This window comes from Camarhynchus parvulus, chromosome 21 (assembly GCF_901933205.1).
Source record: "Camarhynchus parvulus chromosome 21, STF_HiC, whole genome shotgun sequence".
NCBI lineage: Eukaryota > Metazoa > Chordata > Aves > Passeriformes > Thraupidae > Camarhynchus > Camarhynchus parvulus.
The window spans coordinates 1,954,887-1,960,886 of NC_044591.1; positions in this window are offsets into that span (position 1 = coordinate 1,954,887).

The following is a 6,000-nucleotide window of genomic DNA, read 5'->3' on the forward strand; positions in this document are numbered from 1 at the left end:
GTTTTTTTTCTTCTGTAAGAAAGCCATTTTTCCTAATGTTTCAACATAAAAAAAAAAAATTAGGTAAACAGCACTTAGGGTCCCAATCTTGGCATTGACCCTCATAGTTTTTATGTGCTGCATTTTTAGAAACAATGAACTAATATGTGTTATTTGTTGCTTTTTGAAGTTGTAGCATGTTTTGTGATTTATAACAATGAGACCTGAAAATAGCGATGGTGTGTGCTGAAAACTTTGCAGGTGCTCCCTCAAATTTTCTTTGGTGCTGAACTACAGACCCATTTCAAAACTATCAAGAAACCATTCTGTGGAAATACATATACTAAAGATATGCAAGATATGTGTGAAGCTCTCAGCCTTGCAATATATACAGACAAAATTCTTCTGTAATCACTTGAAACGCAAATTATCATACAGAGCAGTTGATTAAACAATATTTCATCTAAATATCTATTTCTAATCAATACCCCTCTGATTCCTAATAGTCATAGGAAAGTAATACAGCTGTTCTTCACAAAATCCTTTTCCTGAGTAATTAAAAGCAAAGGTTTTTTTTATATTTTATGAAGCAAGTCATCTGCAGGTACAAATAAAAATATACTTTTACATGAGCACTTCAGAATAATGACATACAGGCAGTTGAGCAGAGACAACTGTTTGGAAGAGGTCAGAAGTGAAACCAGACCTTTGCAAGTATTTGTTCTTATCCCATAAACATTCTCTAGAAACTGGACACATTAAAACTATATTTTAGCACCAGTACAGTATGGTAACTTGCTCTATTCACAGAATACCCAAAACCAAACTAAATCGATTTTTCAACACATTTTGTTATTTGAAAATGTTCTGTGTTATCTATATGCAAGGACACAATTTTTAATGAGAATGCTATTATGTTGCTTCAATTATTTCAGCCTGAGGAATAGTTTCTTTAAGGCTGTGATTTATCAGAGGTTTTAGAGCTGCAGTTTAACCAGATAGATCCCAAGCTGCATGTTATAGGCTTCTTATTGATCTTTGAATAGCAGACTATGAGACACACTTGATTTGGTGTATGTTGCCATTTAGAGAATCCTAGTATTAAATACTACTAGTGTTAATACCTAGTATTAAATACTAGATATTTAATACTAATACTAAATTTAATTAATATAAATCCAATACTAATGAAATAATTTAATATTTAATATATCCAATATTTAATATTAATTAAATATTTAATACAAATTAAATAACAAAGAAATTAATACTAATTAATACTAATTACTAACACTAATTTAATACTAATACTACTAATTACCTAGTATGAAATACTTACTAGTAATAAATACCTAGTATGAAATACTGCTGTCACACTATGCTTGTGTAGCTGTGGACATCATCAGGCCCCAAATAAATATGAAATTTCTGCTCATATTAATTTATGCATTAAAAAGTGTAAAGTTTCTCATTTTTGTATATAGAGAAAAGTACCATTAATTTATATACTAATTGATTTCAAAATAAGAATATGTCTACTATATACAATATTTTAGAATATAAGAAATTATCAATATAAATAGGATTTGGAAATATAAACAGAACTTTTCTATATATAAATTAAATAATAAAAGGGCTTGAAAATGTAAGAGATAACCTATATGAAGGAAATAAAAATAATGTTTACCACTCTGTCCTGCTCACTGCCCCTGATGTACTCATTCTGGCTCAGGGTCCTCCTCCCTGACACCCTTTCCCTGTTCTGTCCTTTTATCTGTCTGTCCTTCTTTTCCACTCTGTCCTTTTGCCCATCCTCCATGCCCCTTTCATGATCCCTCTTTTTTATTCTCTGTTCCTCTGTCCTGCTCTCTGTACCATTTTTTTCTTACTGTATCTTTCTTTCCTGTTCCCTGCCCCTATTATTTTTTAATCCCTCTGTGTTGTGCTACCCGTTCATTTTATTTTCTCCATCTCCATCCTGGCACCCTGTCCTCATTTTCCTTTCTCTGGCCTGCTCCCACTCCCTCTTTCTGCCTGTCCTGCTCCCTCCTGTTCTTCCAGGCACAATACCCCAGGTGGGGCAGGTGGTGCTGCCTTCACATGAGGTGGTTTGGTGGTGAACTTGGCAGTGCTGGGTTAATGCTCGGATTTGGATCATCTCAGAGGTCTTCCTCAACCTAAATGGTTCTGTGGTTCTTTATCTCTCTCCTACTCCCTTCCCTTCCCCTTCACTGCCGTTCCTCTCTCCTTTTTCTTGTCCTTGGCTTTTCTACCTTTCTCTGTCCCATTCCCAGACTTGTGCTTTCTCACTGCACATAAGGAATAAGGAATTCTAAATACAGATAGACTTAAGATTTGGAAAATACAAATATAACCTTTAGATATATAAATTAAACAATAAAGGGCCTGAAAAAGGAGAAAAGATGACATCTATGAGCAACAGAAGCAGTTCTGTGCGCTCAGAAATTTTTTGTGTATCACCAACTCCGCGATCTCGGCTGGGCCTCGAGTGCTACGGCCTGCGCCGGGCACTGCGCATGCGCGGCGCCGTCGACAGCTCGGAGTCGTCACCTGCAGGCCAAAGGCGGAATTGCCGCAAACCCGCCGCGCATGCGCACTGTATCAAACGGCTCTCTGCCTCACCCGCAGATCAAAAGCGGTACTGCAACTCCGAAACGCGCGCACGCGCAGTCACTCGTCGGGCCGCCGCCGTGGCGCTTTCCGTGCCGGCAGCCGCCTCTTGCCGGTGCCCGGGAACAGCGTGGGAGCACCAGGCGCGGGTCCCGGCTGTGGTGGCAGTATCGGGCGAGGACTGCAGGGAGCTCACGGACCCGCGGCGCGGTTGCCAGACGGCATTGGGCTGCGGCTGCAAGAAGTCACGTGACAAGTCACTCACGATGGTGGCGTTGCAGGAACGGGCGTCATTCCACTCTCAAGATGGCGACCTCGAGAGGAATCACATGTCACAACACTCAAGATGGCAGATCAGAAAAAAAAAAACCCAAAAAAAAAACCTCGCGGCGCCACACTCAAGATGGTGACAGTGTACAGGAAATGACGCCACACCACTCTCAGGATGGCGGCCCGGGCGACCGAACCAGGCCGTCCTTCCCAAGATGGCGGCAGGCTAGGCTTGCTCTTGGGGAAGGGCAAAGAATCGCGGTAGAACCTCCCTCCTCAGAAGGGAACATCTCTCTTCAGAAGGGAGCTTCTCTCCCCAGAAGGGAACATCTCTCCTCAGAAAGAAGCCTCTCTCCTCAGAAGGGAGCGTCTTTCCCCCTGAACCCAGGCTCAACCCCAGCTTGGAGCGCAATCTCACCGCTGTGCTTCCCGGCCTGGGGCCAAGGGTGGAGGCTCAGGTCGAGCAGGCCAGTGGTGACAGGCGGTGACGGGTGGTGACAGGCAGTGACAGGCGGTGACAGGCGGTGGCGGGGCCGCAGCCCCACTGCTCAGTGGTGCGGCCTGCAGACCAAAGGCAAATGGGGATTTATCCCGGGCACAGCGATCAATTTCTAACGGGAGCGCTTGGAACAGAACGAGGCTTGCAAGAAACAAGGGTGCTGCAGACAGAGCGATGGGAATGGAGAGCCATATCAAGGCAACAAGACAATGCTTGAACTATGCAAAAAGCTGTAGCTATGCAGAAAGTAGTTACTTTGTAACAGGTGTGTAAAACACGTTCACTGTCCTGTGAAAATTTAAACAGTTTGATAAAGGGTAATAGGAAACAAAGACAGTGAAAGCAAAGATTATGGCTGGGTGAATGTTGGCACTCAGCTAACAGCACACCTTCACCTTTGGGGACACCCCTTAAATACCTTTTCTATTACATAAGCCTGTTGCATATTCATATACTCTTATGCATATGCCTTAACTAGTTTACATATTCCGGATCTATTTTACCTGGCCCCTCCTTGGGTTCGCCTTTTTAGAGCTTGCGTGTTTCCTGGCTGTGGTTTTGGTCTCTTTATCACTTCCAGTTTAGGCCTTGGTCCACACCATTTTCAGATGGCAGATGCTGATAGTTGGCATATCAATAGCAGGGTTCTCATTACATGTTTGCTGGATGTTATCCTGACCAAACAGATAGTTCACTCAGAACTATGTCAGCTACCACTACTATTATGTCTAAGTTTTTGTTAATAGCAGAAATAAAAGCGAAGTTTTTTAACATTATGCATATAACATTCACCCTAATATTTGCAAAAAGCTGACAACATGATATGTATTTATAACAATGGGTATGTGAATGAAGCACTTTTAGAAATCAGCAAATTTAGCAGAACAAGCTAATTACAAAAAGCTAACCACTGGCCATCTGAGCAGACAATCTTATAGACCATGTGTAGAAACAGAGGTGAAAAGTTCAAGTTTGAGGAAGATTTCTGAGCCTTCATCAAAAACAACCACAGGAGGCTGACAACCACCTTGTGCAGAAACTGCTCATGTGCTGCAAGGACTTACATAATCATGGGATCAGAAAATGTGTTACATTATGAAGGTTAGGAAAGTATAGTGTGCGCATAAGTAAAAAAGTATAAAAGCTAGTGCTGTGCAAAGAACGGGTGAGTGAGTTTGTGGTGGAGCCATCCCTCTCCCTCCCAGTGTCCAGTAAACAAATACCTGCTCTGTAGGCCTCCTCTGGGGTACTGTGTTCTTGCCTAGATTTTGGGCATCAAGGGCCCACAGAGAATGTTGCCTTGCGAGTCTCCTGATGTGCCTGATCCAATGTTGTGCTGTCTCCCAGTGACCTTGTTCTGGTTTAAACCATCTTGGAATGTGCTGGAAATACAGCTTGGACTATAAAAGGCACGTGGGAAACTGTGTGTTCCCAAGGCACTGCTTTAGGGGCGTGCAGCTTCTGAGGGACACAAATAGTTCAGACTGCCACAGAGACCTGCTGGGCTGTGGCTCTGGGGCAGGAGTGTCAGACAAATGGCATCGTCAGTGCCTCCTTAATAGTTGCTTTCCTTGGGGCTGCCAAGATCAGGAGGAAGTGGTGTTCATGCCCCACTTGCAAGCCACAGAGTGGTGTAACTGGGTGTGTTTCTCCTGCTTTATGTGCTCTCTTAATGATGCCCTGAGGTGCTCTGGCTCATGGCAGTATAATCTATGTGTGTTATAGATACATATTATTATATGGGCTTTTCACAAATATTAAAATGGATTTTATAGGTGTGGTGTTAAAATAACTTTGCTATAAAGATATAGTTTTTATTTCTGTTGTTAATTAAGCTTAGACACAGTAGTGAAATAGCTATGCTTGTGTTAAAATGCCTGCTTGGATGGGATAACATCCAATGCACACAGGATGAGAACACCTGTACAGATCTGCCAACTATCAGCACTCACTGTCTGAAGACAGTGTGGACCAAGGCCTAAACTGGAAGTGATAAGGAGAAGGAGCCAAAACCACAGCCAAGAAACACACATGATCTAAAAAGGCAGACTCAAGGAGGGGCCATGTAAAATAGTCCTGGAATATGTAAACTAGGTTATGGATATGCATAAGGGCCTATGAATATGCAACAGGCTGATGTAAGGGAAAAGGTATTTAAGGGGTATCCCCGAAGGTCAAGGTGTGCTCTTAGCTGAGTGCTAAGATGCACCTGGCTGTAATAACCTTTGCTCTCTGGTCCTTGTCTCCTATTGTCCTTGTTAAACTTTTTAAATTTTCACAGGAGAGTGAATGTGTTTTTCACAATGTGTAACTATTTCTCATGCCTGTCTGTATGGCTGGGTCAGTCCCTGAATGCCCCATGGAATCCCTGAGGTTGGAAAAGCCCTTTGAGACCATCACATCCAGCTGCTGCCCCAGCACGGGCAAGGCCACCCCTGAATGTCCCCAAGTGCCACCTCAGGAACCACCTGCTGAGCGACACGGATTGGGGTGGGGGCTGCAGGCACTGGCAGTGTCATTGCTGGCTGGCACTGGGGTTGGGGGGTACCAGAGGGGCTCCCAAATCTCTACCACAGTGTGGCTGACACAGCAGGAGACAGTGTGCAGGGGGAGCAGCCCTA